General features: G+C 42.7%; 1 protein-coding gene across 1 annotated transcript in view; it reads left to right on the top strand.

Moving 5' to 3' along the window:
- Positions 1-943: 943 nt before the first annotated feature.
- Positions 944-21,850, top strand: part of KCNJ6 (potassium voltage-gated channel subfamily J member 6) — a 235,029-nt gene continuing 214,122 nt past the window's right edge. Inside the window, exon 1 of the mRNA XM_006030393.2 lies at positions 944-995. The gene's annotated coding sequence lies outside the window, so the exon portion shown is untranslated. The remainder of the gene's footprint in view (positions 996-21,850) is intronic.

Genomic DNA, 21,850 nt, shown 5'->3' with positions numbered 1-21,850 from the left:
TTGAGAGCAGCTACACATGCATAGTAGCTATCACTCCATAAAAAGCTCCAACTAGCTATAAAGTAAGACCTTGAAAATGTGCACAAACTTTCTAGCTGGTTGCTATCAAGCTTTAATTTGCATGTGTAGCAGTCTCCCCTGCATCAGCTGACAGGGCTCCCAGCTGCAGGGGTGCACCAGAGCCAGAAGTCCCACAACTGAGTGGACTCCTAGACTAAAGCTGCCTAGACTGGGTTCTTACAGCACGTCTCCCAGTGCCAGGACCCAGCTGGGTTCTCACAGCTGTGGGGCACAGCTGTGATCTCCCAGTCCCAGAGATGCATGCAAGCCCTGAGACTGGGCAACACAGCTACCATAATGTCCCAGCACTGGGGGTGAGTAAAACCCCCTACAGCTGGGAGATCACAGCTGATGCAATCTTCCAGCCTCAATGGAGTGTGTGAAACCCTCACCACTAGGAGACTGCAGCTGCAGAGATCTCCCAGTATCAGGGGTACATTGGACACCTGCATGGCTGGGAGCCCCTCAGATGAGGGGTCTCCCAGCCACAGGAGCTTGCTTTTTGGTAATACAGGGGGAGCCCACAATAATGGGCGATTGTGTGGATTGCGCATTAGGGCCCACTGAGCTTTTACCTGCACATGTAGAGGGGGCCCGCAAGGACTTTACTATATACAAATTCAGCTGATCCTGCCCCAAAGTATTTTTTACAATCAGCCCACTTACAAGACCAACTCAGCTTTTGGGCTTCTGCCAACAGAAGCAAACCAGTAAGCATTCATCCCTCCCAGCCCTTAGTCAATTACTGACTTTTCCTTGGGTCACCATCTCACTACAGTAGGCAACCACTCCTTCTGCCTGCAATGCAGACCTAAACCCTACCTACTTTCTTATCATTTTCCACAGGAATAATTCAAATCACTGGATTTCTCAAGTATCCAACCTGCACTTATCTGGGTGCCTTTTGGTTCATGTACTTACCCTGCACTACAAAGGTAAGGCGCAGAGCTAAAAGTTAAAAGAATGCAATTGGAGTTTTAAAGGCTTACACTCAGCAGTCTTACAGCAGGCTGCAGCAGGCAGGCTGTAGCAATGCGTGGGTGGCTGGCTGCTTGCCTGGCCGCTTGTCTGCCTCCCTGCTCTCTAAATGCTAGCTATACAATTCAAGGATTCTGATGTATGACATTCGTGCTGAATGACAGAGATTGCTGTGCACTTCAGGAAGCACTCATGCATCGATGAGGTTGGTTGGTAGAGCATGTATCTGCAGTCATTTAGGTTGCAAGTGTACTGACTTCCATGTACAAGTCTTCTTTGAAACGAAAATCATGCTAAGGGAAACAGACCAGCTTTTCAGTTTCAGAAACATCATTACGTTGGTGGGTATTAAATTTCAAAACCTTTTCACCATTGATGAATAGGGAAGAGTGGAAACTATCTATTTTAGGCACTATATACATATATTGATCATGGATAAAATCAAGGGCCCACTGAAGTCAAAGGCAACACTACCATTGACTTCACTGAAACCAGGATTTCACCCTCTATGTGTGTGCACCACAAATTAAGATAATCAGAATGACTTTTTAATAAGCATGCAGAGACTGATGCTAAGGCTGCCCACAATATCACAAAGTTTGTGCATATGTATGTGAGGCTTTCCAGTCATGTGAAGCTGGCTAGCCAGATGAAAATCAGCAGCTTCTTGGTCAAGTGCCTATTTTAATTTGGACATAATTTAATTTTAAAATTGCATATGTTGGAGCTATTGTAGTGCTTTTTTCTTAGGGTTTTCTGAACCCTTTTTGTTATTAAAATACACTTGAAAAAATGAAAACGGGAGAATGTCATTATGAATTTTCTTAAATCACATCAGTTATGCAAGTCTTCTGGTAGAAATGTTCACACCATCGGTCAGTAGGTTTCCATTGTAGGTATGAAGAAACAGGAAGTACTCACTGTGAATGCTGGTTTTTTAACTTTAAATGCTGACTTTCCTTACATTTATTCCTAAGATTGGAGGTTGTATTTGGAGATTTGGAGGGTTTCTTTTCAGCAAAAAAAAAAAAATACTGTTTAATTTGTATGCTTTCTCTTATAAATATTGCTCACTTGTCCACTTCAGATGTTTGACTATGACCACAAATTCTATGAAATTCACGTGGCTGTTGGGGTTTTTTTGCCTCTGCCTCTGCACAATCTGACGGAGGCAGATCCCCAGATGGTGTAAGCCAATGTACTTCCATTGACATCAGTGGAACTTTAGCAATTCACACCAGCTGAGAATCTGTCCCTAGCCATACAAATGTTATTTTTCTTACATTTGATGTGCATCATATTAGATTACAGCTGGGATTCATTCAATAAAAATTATATTTCTCAATTTTCATCTTTGGATAAACAACTTTTTATATATTCCTTATGGCTGCATCCAGATGAACATAGCCATGCATTATGTGGCATGTATGCGGTGCCACATACCTCATGTTCAGTTGTTCTCAGTGCTGCAAAAGACTGGGGGGGGGGGGGGGGCAGAGGCAGGTGGTTGATCCCCGGATACCCAAGTGTGAAAACCCCCCATGGAAAAGAAAAAGCAGAGCGCACATGCAGCAGCAGCAGCATGCACCACCTAAAGCCAGAGCCTGGCCAGCCAGCTGGAGCCATATTTTGCTGCCAGCCAGGCTCTTAATTGCAGGATTACCACTGCTGCAGCCTCAGGAGACCCCAGGACTACATTTAAGGTCGCTGGGACCAGCCTAGTGCTGGCCTCAGCCTCTCCTACCCCACCTGGGGTAACTTGCTGTGCACCAGAAGGCATGTGGCACAGGCGTTCCCCAGGGACAATTAGTGGTGGCACAGGGTGTGCCACTGCTAGTTGTCCCCAGGGAACCAAATGTCCACATGTATCTGGACATGGCCCATGTGTCCATGTTTGCGTTAAGATGATGAATTTGGATATTCACTACCATAAAAGCCATCTCTGGGCCCCAGTTACCTCTCCCATTGTAACTCCATGTTCCTCTTTCACTCTGCCTCTCAAATTAAGGCAGTTGCACTCTGTTCCCACTGTCTTGACCTTCCTCTGCTTCTCTCAGATAGCCTGCCATCCAGTTCTTGCCCCTTTCACATGTCTGCTTTTAACAAGTTCACCATTGACCTCATTCTGGCTAAACTAATAAAGGCCCTTTCATGAATCTTGTCCTACATAATTTCTATATGCATGGTTACTCTGTCTTTCACAGCTCTGTAGTCTCCTCATTTTCTGTCTTCCTTATTTCTTCCTCAGCAGCTATACCTCAATGTGCACTCAGTCAGCATCCCTTGTCTTATCCCTTTTTCTCTTCTTCACTTCATGAAACACAGATCATGAAAACTATGTGAAAAATAATCATTTTTTTAACCTGATATGTAAAATCTTTGTCTGATGTGATGTAAAATCCTGATGTGTAAAATCCTGACTTGGTCATCCTGACTCAATGAGCAAAAAACACCTCTCACCACAGTTTTCTCAATCAAAAGTTGCCCAAGATCCAACTAGAACTCCTGCAGTTATAATTCTTAGTAGGCTTAAGAATTTCAGCTTACATTTGAGAACAATCAGTTTCCTAACATTACAGGTCTGGGGGAAAAAAACCTTACAAATACTAGCCAGTATGTGTTGCCCACCTGAAACAGCCTGGAACATACTGGTGATATATCTCCCACTCATATTACAAGGATACCAACTCTATGCTCTAGTATGGATAATTTACACCTCAATATTATTATTATACATAGGGGCATAAGCACTTAAATGCCATAATCAAGGCTGGTTGCCTGATTCCTTTAACAGACAGGCAGTAAAAAGCTCATCTATGACCCAGACTCCAAGCCTTACTATCTTGGTTTATGGCAAGCCACAAATGGGTGGTTAATTCAGATGAATACAGTGATGGGAAGAGGACAAAAGGACAGTAGGGTGAGTGTGATTGTGCATAATATCCAATAGTATTAGCTCACCATCTGCCTTCCTAGTCAGGATTTGGTTTCCTGGGGTGGCTCAGCAGCTGCATGCTCACATTCCATTGCCTTCATGTTACACCTCTGGGATAGATTCAAAAGGCCCCAAATTCCTTCTTTGCCTTGTGCCTTGCATGTTCCTACTGTATAAAATACTTCACTACACAAGCAAGTGGAGAGCAGTGATTTAGAAGCATTTTACATCTACTTTGTAAAGCGGTGAGACATCAAGTGTACAGCCTGGAAAGGGAGTTGAGAGCATGAAATATCTCACAAGATTGGCCATGCAGGACCTTTAATACTGTTCATGGGATACCTCTTCATTTTTTTACCTGCCAGTACAGTCACCCCATTCTTTCCATTTAACATGACAGCAAGCACGGTGTAACCCCCAGACAGATATTGGTATATGTACAAACAGGGTTTGCTGATATAATTTCACATGGAGCCCCCACTCCAGCAAACTCCCTGGGCAAGTCAGGAGGCCTGGCACAGCAGAGAACAGAGCTAAGATGATTTGAAGCTACCTTCTCACTCACCCCATCTCAGGCTGTTCCAGCATAACTCAGAAAGCATTCAACACATGCAAAGGAGAGCATGTTTTTATAATGGTGCTCCCAGCACAGGTCAATGCAGTATAACCACACTTTTCAAAGGTATTTTAAAAAAGAAAAAAAAAAGAATAATGATGTCCGCAGACAATGACCTGAAAAAGTCCTTCTTTCCCCTTACCTCTTAGCAAAACCATCTCCTACATACAGTCAGTCCCACATAAGGAACTAGGCATAGCATCTGCATCCTGTTGAAGTCAATGAAGAGACTGCTATTGGGTTTACTGAGGACTGTTATTCAATACTTTTTAAAATCAGGACATTTGCTCTGATGCCCAAACACAGAACTGAGAACCTAACTTTGAACTCCCACTCTTGAAAACCTTGGTCTGTATTTTAGTAACGATGAACTCCTCCCCTCACACCCCAAAACAGGTGCAGGACAGCACATGGCAATATAAGCTTCCCAACCCACCAATGTTTCTCTTATTGTGGAAAGAGACATTGCTTTTTGTTACCTTTGTGCCACCACGTCTCAGAACAGCTGATCCACTTCATTTGAAAACATCTATTTCTAGTCTTAGTGTAAGAGGGTAGTTTACCTCCACGTGCTGATTCAGTCCACTGTGCACTGTGGTTCAGAGCTTTATTCTTTTATATAAACATATGGCTCTTGAACTACATATTATACACTTGGAACATTGCCAAATAAGCCAGGATTCAAAACTGCAAGCTGTAAGAAACTGTGGTAGGGTGAAAGGTAGCCACTTCAAAGCCTAATTCGGGATCTTAATTAGTTTATAATTGCTGCATTTTTGCCACTGTGTATAAATAATTTCATTATCTGATTTCTCCTGGTGGTGTTTTCTCAATCACTTCTTTGTTTACTAAATTGGTCCTTGTATAATTATCACTTTGGAAAAGCAAGTTTTGTTCTCTACTTTTAATTGATTGTGTTTGCTAAGAGCTCTTCTCCTTTCAGCTTCAGTACCCTTCAGAAGAACAGTATCTGAGCAGTGGCACAACAGACACACCCACAAACATGTATACCCTTAAAAATGGAATGACTACACTATATAATAAATTCCTGCCCTGTCACCATACCTAGATACAATCCAACTAGATTTACCATTGTGTGAATACATAGTTGGTTGAATACCTGTAGGCAAAGAGCAACTATAAGTGGTTCGATATCAGAGCAGCAGAACGGTTCGAGTGGGATTCCACATGGGTCTGTTCCAGGTCCTTCGGCAGTTCAACGTCCTTATTAGTGACTTGGAATGCAGAACAAGAGTATAATGAGCAGATTTACAGATGGCAAAACTGAGGGGATTTGTAAACACATGGGTGTATAAGATTAAGACCCAAAGGTATCTTAGGAAGTTAGACAACTGGGGTCAGCGCCAAAATGAAATGCATGACACCAGTAGGGTGCTACACAGATGGAAGAAAAAACAAAATGTACAGTTACAAAATCAGGAATAAGTGGCTCGACAGTAGCACAGCCAAGAAGGACCTTGGTGTTGTGGTGGATTGCAAACTAAAACATATGTCAGCAATACAATACCAAGGCATATACATTAAAAAAAAAACAAATGCAATTTTAGGTTGCATTAAGCGAAACATGGTAAAATAGCAGTTTTCAGATCTTTTCAACACTGCCATAAAGAAGATGAAAAATCACTGTTATCCCTGGTCACAAAGGTCAGGGCACTTGATAATGGATTTAAACTACAGCAAAGCAGATTTAGATCAAATCTCAGGAATATTTTCCTAACTGTAAGACCAATAGAATAATGAAACAAGCAGCCTAAGTAAGTTGTGAAATCTCCTTCCTTAGAAGTATTTGAGAAGAGGCTGAATAGGCATCTATTTCAGATGGTGTAGGAATAGCAAATCCTACCTATGTACAAAGTTACAAAGTCATGCATTTACAGGCCAGTAACAAGAATTTCATAGATTCATAGAAGTAGAGTCAGAGGGGATCTTGTAGTTCATCAAGTCCAACCCCGTGACCTGGACAGGAGAGAAAATTGGGCTCAAATGATCCCAGCCAGGTAGACATCAAGCCTCTTCTTAAAGACCCCCAGGGTAGGAGCCATCACCACTTCCCTTGGAAGTTGGTTCCAGATCCTAGCTGCCCTGACTGTGAAGTAGCGCCTTCGGATGTCTAGTCTAAACCTACTCTCTAACAATTTGTGGACGTTATTCCTTGTTACCCCGGGGGGCACTAAGGGGAACAGGGTCTCTCCCAAACCCTGCTGGTCCCCCCTGGTGAGTTTATAGATGGCCACCAGGTCCCCCCTCAGCCTTCTCTTGTGAAGGCTGAACAGGTTCAGGTCCCGTAGCCTCTCTTCGTAGGGTCTGCCCTGCTGTCCCCGGATCATGTGGGTGGCCCTACTCTGGACCCTCCCAATGCTGTCCACATCCCTCCTGAAGTGCGGCGCCCAGAACTGAACACAGTACTCCAGCTGCGGCCTGACCAGTGTCACATAGAGTGAGAGGATCACCTCCTTGGACCTGCTTGAGATGCACCTGTGGATGCACAACAAGGTATGGTTAGCCCTACTGACTGTGACCTCGCATTGTAGGCCCATGTTCATCTTGGAGTCATAATGACTCCAAGATCTCTTTCTGCCTCCATGCTCTCGAGAAGGGAGTTTCCCAGCTTATAAGTATGCTGCTGGTTCCTACCGCCCAAATGCAGCACCCTGCACTTGTCTGTATTGAAACCCATCTATTTTTGTTAGCCCACCCCTGTAACCTGTCCAGGTCCTGCTGTAATCTGTCCTTCCCTACTAGCGTGCCCACCTCACCCCAAATCTTAGTATCATCAGCAAATTTAAACAGACTACTTTTTACCCTGTTGTCCAAGTCACTAATAAAGAAATTGAGTGGTGCGGGCCCAAGGATCAAGCCCTGGGGGACTCCACTGCCCACTTCCCTCCAGGTTGAAAAAGACCCATCCACCACCACCCTCTAAATACGACCCTTCAGGCAATTTGCAATCCATCTGACTGTGTAGGCATCAATGCCATAGTCACCTAGTTGTTTGATGAGAATGGGGTGGGAGACAGTGTCAAAGGCCTTGCTGATGTCCAGAAAGACTACATCTACCACGACACCCGTGCTCAATGCTTTTGTGACCTGATCATAGAAGGCAATCAGGTTGGTCTGACAGGACCTGCCCCTAATGAAACCGTGCTGGTTGCCCTTGAGCATCATCCCTGCTGCTGGCCCATCATAGATATGCCCCTTGATGATCTTCTCAAAGAGTTTCCCCAGGACTGAAGTAAGACTAATGGGCCTATAGTTGCCCGGGTCCTCCCTCTTCCCACTCAAGTTGGAGTATTAGTTGGAAATGACAGAAGAGGAGAAAGACCTTGGTATATTAATTGACCTCAGGATGACTGAGCCAAATTTAATGCACATCTTGCCTTTTTCATGGATTGAAAAAGGCAAGATGTGATCTTAAAGTGTATAGGCAAGGTATTTTCAATAAAGATAAGCAATATTGCCATTATATTAAGACTGATAAAGAACTCTGGGATAGTGCCTAAAACTGAGACGGCTGCAACGAAGAGCAGGTGCAGTGAAAAAAGTTTCTAACCAGCAGAGGAGCAATGTTCTATAAGCACCTTCCAATAGGTGGCAAAAGTCCTAAGATGGCGCTTGAGCACTTTATGAAAGGGATTATGTGACATGGTTAGCAACTAGACTCTATAACCTAGGAGGTCCCTTCTAGTCCTGTGATCACATAAAATCACAGCCTATTGTAGTACCAGTTACTGCTGCCTTCACAGCAAGGGGCAAAGGAAGCAACGTTTAACTTGTCTGTGATATAAATGTGGGAGGCTATAAATCAACTATGAACCTTATCTCCCATAACGGCAATTTACATGTTGCAACTTACAATTAATTATTGATTAAGAAATTCAAGCCAAAATGATGAGAGTTGAAGGGAGTCACCTGAGATTTTAAAAGAGCTGATATAATTACATAGCAAAGGAATAGCTGGGGAATAAAATCAAACAAGAATTGATTGATTCATTAAACTGGCATAGGGAAGTATTTTTACACATCTTTACTATATGCACTGGAGTTTACACAGAAAGAAAAATCTAAGAAATATTTACTATCCAGATATCAAAGTACAGTAGCAGAGAAGGTGGTTAGCAGACCTATGGGGAAAATGTGAAAAGTATGCTCGATTTTTGTCTTACTCTGCATACAAAAAGTACAGGTGTGATGCTATACCATTGCTAAGGTTTCAAAATAGTTTTACCTAATTCATTTATCTGATTCTCCACATGTTTTTTTCTTACTGTTCCGTGCTGTTACGTATCATGATTACCAATATGTGATGCTGGCTAAGGGCGGACTATGAATATGGCCCAGTTGTGTAGGCACTAAGGAAACATTGTGAAAGAGAGCCCCTGCTCCCCAAAAGTTCACATTTTAAATAGAAGAGATAGACAAAGAGGGAGAGAGGAGTTGGCTTACTTCTGAGGGTGCCATGGTGCCATCCTCAGGATGGCTGGGATAATATATTTTGGCTGGGATGATCTAGATGGGGATGGTTCTGCTTTGAGCAAGGGGTTGGATTAGATGACCTGCTGAAGTCCTTTCCATCCCTAATTTTCTGTGATTCAATGAGTTTATGATATAACTGGTTTCCATAAAGAAATCCTGGCAACTGTGAAACATAATTCAAGATCTAGAGTCATTACTTATATTGATACCTGGAAAAAAACTGCTAATGGGAAGTAAGCTTTTGCTTCATCAAGTGACATAAAATACCAGAAAAGTTTCCAACCAGTGGTACTGGGTAACCAAACTATATTCTTGTATTCTGGAAATGCTAACAACTGAAAATCATGCATAAGAGCTTCAGAGGTGAGGTATGAGTGGAGGGGAAGGGGAATAGATTAAGAACAAGGCAAAATAGGATTTCCTTCTAATATGATTCAAGTAACAAACTCATTCAAACAGCTTCCACCCACTGTTCTTATTTCCTGCCTTCCAATTTCTAATGGCTTGCTCACCCAGTGCAGACATACCATATAACCTACAGGGAATAGAGTTCCTATTACATTAGGCAGCAGAAGATGTTCAAAGGCTTTGGGGTGAAGGGCTGATTTTATAAGGGGACCTTAAAAGAAGGACAAAGCATTGGGTTTCTCCATCTCATGGTAAATCACATCAACTCTTATTCAACCTTTTGAACCATTTACTCTATGAATGTATTGTTTCTACCTCTGATACTAAGCTGTTTATATAATTAGCTTGTCAGCTACTGAGGTATCTCCATGTATATTCACTTCCTTCATTCAGTGTTGCCTTCAAATATAGTCCTTCCGTTTTCCCCTCAGGGATTTCTGGTGAAGACTGAATCTTTTTGTAATAAATTAACAAAAAAGGTTTTTAAAGGAATTTATTCATTTTTGTCCATTTGTCTTAATAGGCTCAAAGTCTAATGCTTTCACTCTGGATGTTTTCACTTTTCTCTTGGTCTTTGGAATACCAACACATTTATTGGTGCTTGCTGTTTCTCAATAGTTCCATGGCTCCATCAAGCTTATGTTCTCATTTGAAGATGACAAAATTACAGTTAAGGACATTAATATTATTTGATCATCTATCTTCAGGTTTTATCCTGGTAACTCTTTTTCCAGATTATCTGGTGCTATTTGATTTACCAGGAGAAAGAGAGAGAGAGATTAGGATATAGGATTATCCTACCGTTATTGTTCTATTGTTGAGAGCAAATGTGGTGATTCAATGCCCCAAATGAAATAATTCTGTAAGAGCAGTGAGTGAAATCAATGGAGTTGAACTCACAAATAACCAATGGTGAAAACCTTATCCTATTAAAGTCAATGGAGTTTTACTATTGACTTAACTGGGGCCAAGATTTCACCCCAGGTCTCACTTTGGCTCTCCATGTCTGCACTATCCTCAGCCTCTTCATCACAGCTGACAATAATGGTTCCAAATCATGCCAGTTAAGCTGTGGCTCAATTTAACACTAGTCAAACTCATTTGGGGAAAAAAAGCAATTAGAATATGAAAGATGTAAATTTGTCCTTTCAAATATGTCCCATAAAGATGGATTTCTAAAATGAAGTTCAAAAAAGGCTTTCTAGAATAAGACAGATTTTAGCTGAGATCCATTTGTAAAATAACTATTTCTCATGGATATTTCCTTGATTACAGTTTTCATTGTCACTACCTCTAAAAATATGTTGTGTTTTAGAGCCATGGGCTTGTGGAGAGAAGAGGGGCAGTGACCTGATTACTAAAGATTTTTACATTACTAAGTCTACTGACATATGAAATAAGCATGAACCTAATAGAAAGATTTTGCATTGCACTCATTCATAAAATAGCACCATTAATAAATATCTAAGATACATATTTCTAGAGTACCTGCCAAGCCACAGCACAGCCTACCGAGCATGTGCAGTAGCCCTATGGTTGCTTACACATCCACACTGCACAGGTAACAGAACCTCAACATGTCCATAAGTGCCAAAAATGCTACTTATACAGCTGGCAAACTGCCGTTTTGGAACACAAAGGGTAATAGGATTTGAACCACAATGCCAATTAATAAAAACACCTCCTCTTCAAATAAATCTCACATCCTCCCATAAGCCATCCCCATAGGACAATCCAGAACCTGTCCTGTAAGTCAATTAGACTCAGGCACCATCTATCCAAGGAGAAAAAGACTTGCTATCAGACTCCATAATTGAAAATACCCTGACCCAAGCAACCCAACATTAAATTCTGCCAGTTCAAATGTCCCATCTGATCTTAACAGCTAGACAAAAAGACAAAAGGAGAGGAAATCTCAGCAATATACTAGTCAGACATGTGCCTGGGATCTTCAGAAAAGATAGCTCTTATGTTACGGACTGCTTTTCTGTACATATTACTAGAATTCAACAGGTTCTGCACCTAGATGGATGAAGTGGTACCTTTCGCTATGCCAATGAAATAAAATAGGAAAGTAAAACAGTATAGGTATAATTATTTGTGCACCTGTTAGAAAGCCTTTTTAGTTTGCTTACCTCAGGAGTTTACATTTTGAAAGCAAAGATGTATTCAATTTAGTATTAAACATTTTATGATAGTCTTTAATCCAGCTCATATGCTGCTTACCTTAAACTATTTAACAATTAATAGAGATAGAAGTACCTACTGTGCAGCATTTTGTGTGCCCAGCATATGAAGTAAGTGGGGAAAAGCCTTTCTCCATTTTAAACATGCCTAGTTTTCCTGCTAGCTTTAGTAGATGTAGGCAGGTGAGAATGAGTATAGGGCCAGCAGGGTCTGTGAAGGTTCAACATCTCAGGGAGTTGCTACTCTAACAGCCTGCTAGCATACCAAAAGTAGAGTGTAGATAGCTACATAAGATCTATAAGAAGTGGACCTATGAGACTTTATGTATGATTGTATAACTACTTTCAACAAGCACTGAATATTTCCTTTTATGGAAAAATTTAAGAAACTAGAACATGGGAATTTATACAGTGAGTTGCACCACAAACTTATGCCCATATTTACAGTTGAAAAAATTGGAGCAGGTATGATAGAAAATGTAGGAACATGTGAAGAAGAAGATTGGTGTGAGAGGGGTTGCAGATAAAGAGGTAAAATGGTGCTGCTTTTAAACTGTTCTGGCCATTTTAGAAAGCTAAAAAGGTAGGATCTGTTGCTGATGGGGTGAGCTCTGGAGTTAAGAACAAGGGCTGAGACTAACCTGATACATGGAAATCTAGTAAGATTTTGAGAAAAAACATTAGCTGCCATGAAAGCTTTTTCCTCCTCTTATTGAGCTAGTGGCTGTGATTATTAATGCTGAAGTGCCACCTAGGAGGTTTAGTCAAGACTGAGGCCTGTTCTGCTGGCCATTTGCCAAGCATGCATATACCTCCATCCCCAGTCTGTCCTGTCTCAAAGATAAAAGAGAGGTGAAGAAAGGATGCAGCATAAACACAGAGTGAAGAAGATAACAGGTGGCCAGTGTTGTCTAGGTTCCACTCTTTGATTTCTTTATCAGTGACTTGTTGCTGTTCCTTATTCTCTCAGATATGTGTGCATTTATTACAGGCAAGGCTGTGAATCTATAGAGTGCAGGAAGAGAAGTGAAAAATCAACGACTGTACTGAAGAAAGGGAAGGGGAGAAGAGAGGGCTGGGAGAGTGAGGATGATCTGGACATACATAGGCCCATCTACACTTTCATTAAGGGACCATAATTACAGCACATTAAGTTAAGTACCTGTAATAACAGGTACTTAACTTAATGTGCTGTCTTTGGCGCTACTGCGCATTTGTGCAGATGAATGCTTTTTGTGTGATGCTTGATGCGCATTGGACTAATCTACTGTGCATTTGCAGTTTAGCACAATTTTTGCCCACTGCACTAATGTGCAGTAGAATTAATCCAAGGGGCACTAAGCACCTCGTGTAGATGTGCCTGCTGACAAAGAGTGAGAAGTTCCAGTTCAGGCTGGGAAAGCCAGACCTGACAGTTGTATTAAAACACAGGTGCTGCCACTGCTGAGGGAGGGAGGGAGGGGCTGAGAGCTGGTCCACAAGCTGGATCTCAGCCCTGCCTCACTCCTGCTGCTGCCCAGATGAGGTAGAAGGAATCCAGGGAGTCCTTCTCTACAGCCCCTGGTCCCTCTTTTCCCAGCCCATGGCATTTCTTCCTTCCTTCACTTGTCCTTTTATTCCTTCCCTGCTCCCATGTGCTGCGGTTGAGCTCAAACAGCACAAACCCAAGCATTCCCGAGCTCAGCAACAGGCAGAGCCCACGCTGATCGCTTAGTCCCAGACAGAGATGTTGGGGGTGGACCCTTCAAGGCTTGGACAACCCGAGCTCAGGCAGCGAACTTCGCATCCCCCAAGAGTCCCCCCCCCCTCTCCCTCCAGGGTCTGGCTGGCTCCAGCAGATGGCGCTGCGGGGCAGCTGCATTCCTCCGCCCCCCGCCTTGTTTGCTCCGGCTCTGCCTCGACAGCACAGCAGCCCCGTGCCTGCAATTCAGGGGCATCCACCGCAGCTGCAAATGTCGTGACGTTTCGGTGCGTTGTCCAGAACTTTGCTCCCTGCCTCCGCTCTTGGACTGCAGCCGCGGCTCCCCCCCACCCCCGACATCCCCTCGTCTCCCCGCAGGCTCCCTGCTCGGACGTGGAGCCTCGCACCTGGCTCCGGCCGGGCACGCGTGCATGTGTGCGCGGGGAGCGAAGCAGCAGCGGCGGCAGCAGCCTGCGCGATGGAGGCTCCGGGCAGCAGCTGAGGGTCCGCCACGCACCGGGAGCCCGTGCTGCAGCCCGCGATCCTCCCCCCGGGCACAGCAGGATGGAGTGAGGACGGCGGGCCCCTAAGCCAGGTAAGGCAGCTGCGGGGCGGGCTGGCCAGCTGGCTCTTCCTCCCGGGCCGGGGGGAAAGGCCCCCCTCTTCTCCCCCCGCCCCACACACCAAAAAAAAAAGCAAAGCAACAACACGAGGGAGAAGCCAGTTATGTAAGCAGAAGGGCGCTGGGATGTTCCTATGTGGGGCAGGCTGGCTGGCAAAGGGAAGGGAGCCCTCTGTGCAATGCATTCCCAAGGGGCTACTGCATGCATTGGTGCCCCTCTTGGCCAAGCTGGAGGTACCGCTGAACTGGGGCTGCCTGCCAGGCTTATCGCACCCCCCCATGCAGCACTTGGGGAAGTCGGTGGCCCGCCTGGCTAGATGCTGTGGGTAGCCAGGAGCGCTGGCCAGCACTATCCAGCCAAGCCAGGCAGCGCGGAGAGGCTGGAAGGTGATGCAGATGGCATGCAGCCCTCGGCAATAAGGGGGAGGGGGGTGTGGGTTGCTTGTGTGCCATTGAGTTGGCTTACTTCTGAAGGAGAGGCTTGGCTGCACAGAGACAGCCTGCCTTCAGGGACAACAGAGCTCCCTCGGTGCCCGTGCTATTGAACCACCGGCAGCATCAGCTGCAGCCCGGGGCACGGAGTGCACGGCCCCTGTATCCAGCGATGGGAGGGTGGCAGGCCTCCTGGCACGCAGGGATCATAGAATCATAGGAAACGAGGGTTGGAAGGGGGCTCAGGAGGGCAGCTAGTCCAACCCCCTGCTTAAAGCAGGACTAGATCATCCCAGCCAAGGCTTTGTCTACTTGGGTCTTAAAAACCTCCAAGGATGGAGACTCCACCACCTCTCTGGCTGCCCAGTCCATGCCCTTTGGAATGCTCCCCATGGGCACCCGGGGAGGGAGGTGAAGTCCGCCCCCCCCCCGCCCCCAGGACAGACAAACAAACAAAGAGATGCAGGACAAAGCAACTTTCCTGCCATCAGGCACAAATAAGCACCTAGAGCCTACCCCATCCCGTTCGGGGCCTGAGAATACCTGGACTTCCCTGGCTTGCTTCTGGGACCAACTGGCAGGCAGCAGGCACTAAGCAAAGGGCGCTTGGATTTAGAAACCGAGCGCCTCAGGCAAGAGGGGGTGGGGTGTCAAGGCTAGTGCCAAACATTTCAGCCACAGAAAGCGAGAGCTGCTGGCCACGGCTTTGTCATGGCTTTCAGGGCTCACGAAGTGGGTGAAGAGGGGGTGGTGGGAGAGGGCCGGGGCTTCCCAGTGCTCTTTCCAAGCCTGCACACCAGCTATCCCGGGCATGGCGGTTGGAGGCTTGGATGGAAACTGCAGGCACAGCTAGAGAACAGCAGCAGCAGCCCGGAGAGACGCTTCAGCACCAAGAACAGCAGGCGAGAGCCAGGGTTCAGCACCTAGGACAGCGACCAAAACCTGCCCGGGCAGCGTGGGCTGGGGCAAGCGAGAGGCGGGGCATGACTTCTCACACCCAGGGTTGCCTCAGGGGCTGCTAAGACAGAAAGAGGCAGCCCAGCCTAAGGGGAAAAGGTCAGGCAGCACACCGGCTCTGACACGGAGAGGAAAGCCTGAGGGGAGATTACACTGAGCCTGGCCAAACTTTTAGATCCCCATCAGGGAGAAGGAGTGTGAGCCAAAGACCCCTGAATCAGTGTCTTCAAGGGGTTCTGGATCAGCCCCGTGCTGACTCCCAAAGCTGATGGTTGTTTTCCAGCCAGGAGATCTCTGCGGAGGCAGAACTGTCCAGCACCATGTTTGCAGTACTCAGATGAACTGTGGTTTTACAACAACGCTGCTGAAGTGTTTCTCAAGGGTCACACAAATCCTTTGTCAAGCACTAACAAGTTCTTAGGAGAAGCCTGTACACACAGTAACTGAGCAAACAGTGCTGGAAAGCTCTGAAAATACTCCTTCAAGTGTTTTAAATTAATTTGCTTCCGCATCTTATACCCCCTCTTCCAGGGTGAATGCATTAGCTAAGAATTGCACTGGCAAGAATACTCAAAGAAACAGCACATCCAGAGCAATTTTCAAAGGGAAAGGGCAAAAAGTGGAATTTTGAGTTTTCTTTGTTATAAACATTCATTTGGTGATATTGTTTCTAATCCACCAAGTGTTCTGTAGCTAAAGCACAACTCAAGGGCTGACTATCCAACAGACACAATAAGCTACTTGAAAAGTCAGGTGTCAGTCAAGAATTCTCAGGAATCTTGCAGTAAAATCATTTCAAGTAACAAAAGAACTCAGTCTGCTGGTAGTTCACCAACAACTAAATAGGTACACATTTCAAATAAACTGATGTGTTTTGTATTATTTGTTCAGTTCTGGCATACATGCTATTAAGAAGCTTCCCAAAAACTCTTAGTACACCTATAGAACAATTGCTTAAGATTAAGAAAGGAATCCTCTAGAAAAGGAAGCTGCAGCAAAATCAATATATTTTCACACAGCAAGATATATTCAATTAGTGCCTTTTGTGCTGTTCACTATCTCTAAGGGTCTTTTCATTAGGTGAACAGGTTTTTCTTAATCATTTTTACAGCAATAGCTATAGCCATCATTTCTTTACATGTAGAATTCCAGTTTTAGATAGCCCTGACTCTGGAGGTTATGTTTTATCTATAATAAAGCCATTTATTAACTCAGTTTACCAGAGCTTTCCTTTTCACTAAATTACCTCTTTCAAAGCAGGCCCTTATCTTGCAGGGACAATAGCATAGTTGGAGCTTGCGTGCGGCCCTACTGACTCTCTGTGCCAATCCACAGGCTCACTGTGAAGGACTGGAATTCTTTACTTGTTTGACAATATATTGCCAAGCTGCAGTTTCTTGGCAAGTGGAATGAACTCATGATTGAAGACTTCAGAGAACAGAGTACTTGCAAATCCCATTGACAAACCTCACATTTTTTACCCTACCCTTTAGAGAGCATGAGGAAGAAAACATAGAACACAAGCATCAGATACTGTTATGCACACACTACCTTCATGCAAAAAAAATTAACATTATTTTAAGATAAAGGTACTTAGGGCATAACTAACAAGATCATTATAATGTTCTGTTACATGAATCATCGTGCTTCTATGGCAGTTCAATAGAATAATTTTACCATTTAAAACAATGAGAACAAGAGATCACTCAAGTAAATAATCAACAAAAAAACCTACAAGTTCTCTGGTTTAACCAGGAGTACAATTCTTTGCATAATTGCTATCAGTATACTGTCAATGAATTCACCATAAATAAGCTAAGACATATTTTTATTCTAACAAATATTTAATTGTTTATCAATTGCATCTTTTAATGATGTGCCTATAAAGCTTTGTAATAGTAATTCAATAAAATATTTCAAAGACAGATAAGTCATGCTTTGAAAATATGTAATTGAAAAAAAATTCACATCCATCTTTATAAAATACTCTCCATGAGAGGCTTAGTCAAACATTTTCATAGATGCAAGGTTTAGTTAACTAAAAGAACAAAATTAGTTAAGGAATTATGACCACGCTGATAGAGTCATTGGACCTTCAATGAAATGTCTTATATTTCCACATATGCAATTATTTTTCTCAATATAATTGGACTTTTATGTTTTGAAATTTGGTTCCTTCTACATAAAACTAAACTATTTTTAAAGTAACAGTCTTTTAAACTTTGTAGATGAAATAGAAATGTTCAAATATGTGCTGTTTCTCTCTATTTTCCTTTTTATTTAGGGTGTCTTTAATGCACAATGAATCTGTTTATCTGGAAAATTAAACATTAACCCAGGACATACTAGAAGAGAATTCATACAAGATTCTTGTGTTTCTGTATTGAAATAAATGTAAGGGATGAACAAAATTTCCCCGACTCTAACACTGAGCATGTTGATCATGCAAAAACAGATAAATATTACTTAAGAAATATTAACCAATCACACTGGCAATTACATCCAAGGAAAATCTAAATCCTATTCTTCTTAGGCACTGAAGTCTTGACAGTAGGTATTTAGAAAGTGTGCACTGTCGATAGTAAAAACACTTTTCATAACTGAAATACAGGTCTATTCTACTTGGTAGCAAAATTAGCTGGATTTAGGAGTGAAACAATTAGCTGCTATAGCATGTTTTACTTAGATGCTAGGAGTGGGAAAATGGCCAAAGTTCAGGCACCTCTATACTACCTAAGATATGACCACTCAGTATTTATGTGAAAAGAATATGTCCTCAAGGACATCCTCCAACCCACACTGCAGAAGGAGAATGGTATGGGGATTCACAAGGACCCCTAACAAAAGAAGCAAGAGGGAAGGGAAATCATTGTAGCCAGGAATCATGCAGAGGGGATGAGAGACTTTGACTACTCTAGTTCATAAACTAGAATGGCAGCTGCAGAGGCACTGTGCTGTAGCCACGTATCTTGCCTGCAAATCAGGACACTCCAGAGTCCATCCCTCTCAAGTTCTGCTCAGCACTTCACACAACGTCTGTTTATTTAGGAGTAATGAATTCACAACCAAGCAATTACATTTTGTTATCCTTTTAATGGTCACATTAAATGTACTGTTGTTGGCCAGAAATATTCTCTTATTTATGGGCTTTAAAATTTAGGTCCTGTTATGATACCATAGTATTCTTCATTAGCCCTCTCCAAATAATGCAGATTTATAAAGGTTTTGAATAACCTGCAGTTCTGGACACCTTTTCTTTTCTTTTTTAATCTGGTCCAGTACAACATGCTAATCTAAGATTTCAAACACTGATCCTCCAATTGGATCTATATCTGTGAACTCTGGCACCCACATAGAGACTCAGTGCTCTGCATGGGTGCCAGGATTTGTGCGCACAGATCCAGGTCTAGCACCATTACAGACCTTGATTTAGTGCTAGAGAACAAAAGATTGACCTGGAGCATGAGGCAGTACAACCTAGAAGTAACATGTACCTGAAGATTCCACCCTTGATTTAATTCACTGGTTCACCAAATAACTACTTTAGTGAGCAATGATATATTGCTATTAGACACAGCAGACACTTTTAATATCTACATTTGATAAGAACAGAATCATACTATTTCTGTAGGCTCTCCTACCACTGGCATTGTGAATTTGTTTTGTAGAAACATTGTTTAGAACTAAATGTTCAACAATGAAGTGCTTAATATCAGAATCAGTCATTTCATTTTCTAGTTTTAAGAACTTCCTTCCTTTGCAATGAATGTGAAACACACAAAGTGTATGTTTAAGCTCACTTCTTACTTTCCTTATGGCACATGTTTTTATTTACCTTTGCTCTCAAGTCTCACTGTAGTATGAGCATAACCAAGGACATAATTTAGCCCATTACCAGAAAACCTGTCATTTACAGGAGTGACTTACAACCTATCCAGTGTGGCTCTCTGTCCTTTTTTACTGAATGGACCACAGAGGTTTCAGTCTGTGGTCTTTGAGATAATGCTCACAGCCTTTGAGCTAATGCTGCTGCATGTTTTAGCTCAGCCAGTAAAGGTTCTTTCATTATTTTAGATCTGGAGGCTCTGCATATAACCTTACTACTCTAACCCACATCCATAACACCGGATGGCTCATATAGGGACTTGAGCTGTTGTAGACTCCTGAAATTTAGGTCAAGTTTCCCCAGCCAGGGCAAGTAAGAGTATCTATCCCTCTCTAGCAGCTAGATCACAGAGAGATTGATGAGCTGTATAAGAACATTTGATATCAGTACTAATTTTACTTGCACTGAATATAAAAATCTGGCCCCAAGAACTAACTGGTGTACAAAACATACAGGAACGTACTTAAGCAAAACCCCAATGTTAGTTTTCCAGCAGAAGCCAGGAGCTGATTCTTGTGCTGATTCTTGTTTTCTACTCTGTCAAATGAAAAAACAAGATACAGACTACAGTTATAAAACAGAAGGCTGGAAGAAAGAACAGGATGACAGAAGAGAGTGCAGTTAATTCAATGGTCTAATGATCGACTCTGTTCTGCAGTCCTTTATTGTAAGGATCCCTGCATTCAGCTCACTAGCTCAAACCTGTTTTGCAGCATTGCAGGAAATCCTCTGCCTTTTTCTTCCCATTTAAAAAACTATCAACATAAACTCATTCACCAGCTAAGGAAAGGAGACATGACATTATGGTTCAATATTTATCATGATCAAGAGTGGGGTGGTTGTTTGCTTAGTTCTAAGAGTAATTGTCAGATCCCTCTTCAAATTAACATTTTTGTGGAGTATAAATTTAACATCTCACACTTTCATGTCTTTGTCTTCCCTTCCACACACACCCCCCACCACCACTTTGCAACTTCCATCAGTTCAACAACCTGATTTCTCTAACTTTAAAACATAAATTAAATGTATTCCACTTCAAAACGTAAATTAAGAGAAAACTCTACATCAACTGCAACAGGGCTCAGATTTCACCTCAAGCAGTTAATCCAGGTCACAAAGGATGCTTGTGGCAAGGACAGGAATTGAAGACTTATCTTTTGGAGTTCCAGGCTAGAGACGTTAAGACCACCCTTCCTGCACAGCTTTTTGGCCCCAGATTAGCCCTTTCCTGGCTGACTTAATAAAACTGTCAAATGAAAAAGAGATGGTGCAATTATTTCTTGCTCCCTTCACTCCTGTAATTCTCTTGTGTGAAGGTTGGCTGAAAGCTGAGCCCTAAATAGCTCAGAATTCCCAGGTCAGGTGGGTGGCTTGAGAAAAGCAGTCAACCAACAGCAATAATGCAGAGGATGGAAAGTAAGGACAGAAAGAAACCTCATAATAAAACTTGGTTTAAGGGCCGCAAGACTCCTTTGGCTTGAATGGGCTTTGAATTGGGCAATGTGGAGAAAGGGGTGCTGATCTGAATCAGGAAAAAAGGACTGATGGGTTTTTTTTGGAGGGAGCTGGGGTTTGTTTTGTTTTGTTTTGTTTTTGCTTTGTTGGGGGATTTTGTTTTATTTTTGTTTTGTTTTTTAATTAACAGAAATGGGAGCAATGCTATATTTTCTTTAGCAAACTATTTTCTGTATTTGGTCCCAGTTCAGCAAAGAATTTAAGAATGCACTTCTGTTCTTGTGTTCAGCATATGAGAAAATATTTTAAGTTAATTCATATACTTTAGTACTTTGCTGAATTGTATTGGACTGGTGAATCATTCTCTTCACAATGCCCCCCCTGCCAAACACATACACACATACCACACAGATTATTTAGTCTTCACCCTGAAAACTAGGGTCTAACTAGGAACTATTGCTTCATAAAATGGAGCATCTCTCCAGTTACTCTTGAACTATAGGATGCTGTCAGTTAAAGGATAAGAATTTTAGCATTTTAATTAGACAGGACCTGTGCTAAATAAATCTCATGCATACTTACCTCAGCAAGTCATCAGGCAGGAACATAAGGTTTTGGGTTTTTTGTATTCCACCTATTGTAAAACTTTATATTAAAATATTAACAGAATAAGAAGTCTCTCAGAATTAAAATTAAAACCATATTTATCTTCTCTGCAGATGAGTCCTGTTGCCACCATTTAAAATAATTAAAGTTATCAATGGACTATTACAGTAATGCCTGAAGTATGTGGAAATTTCCAATCCTACGCACAGGAGAACACTAAGAAATCTACTACTACTGTATAGTAGTTGCTGGTAAATCTGACTTTAGCTGTTCAACTTGGCCTATCATAAAGATAGGGCTGTTTGCAAATTCTGGATTCTAATAACTCCAATTCAAGTTTTCAAATTAATGGGTTTCATTCTGGGAAGTCAACTCTTACCAGATCAGATGATTTTAGTAAAATGATCTAAAAAGCCATCTGTCAAAGAGCTCCTTCAGCATCTGTGGCCAAGTCTAGTGGATCAGCTTTTGGTTACCCAGCACTCCTATCGTCCGCATAAACTGGGCCATAGCTATGCTTGCCATGCTCAGCAG

Source organism: Alligator sinensis, unplaced genomic scaffold (assembly GCF_000455745.1).
Source record: "Alligator sinensis unplaced genomic scaffold, ASM45574v1 scaffold69_1, whole genome shotgun sequence".
Lineage (NCBI taxonomy): Eukaryota > Metazoa > Chordata > Crocodylia > Alligatoridae > Alligator > Alligator sinensis.
This window is presented reverse-complemented; position numbering and strand designations above follow the sequence as displayed.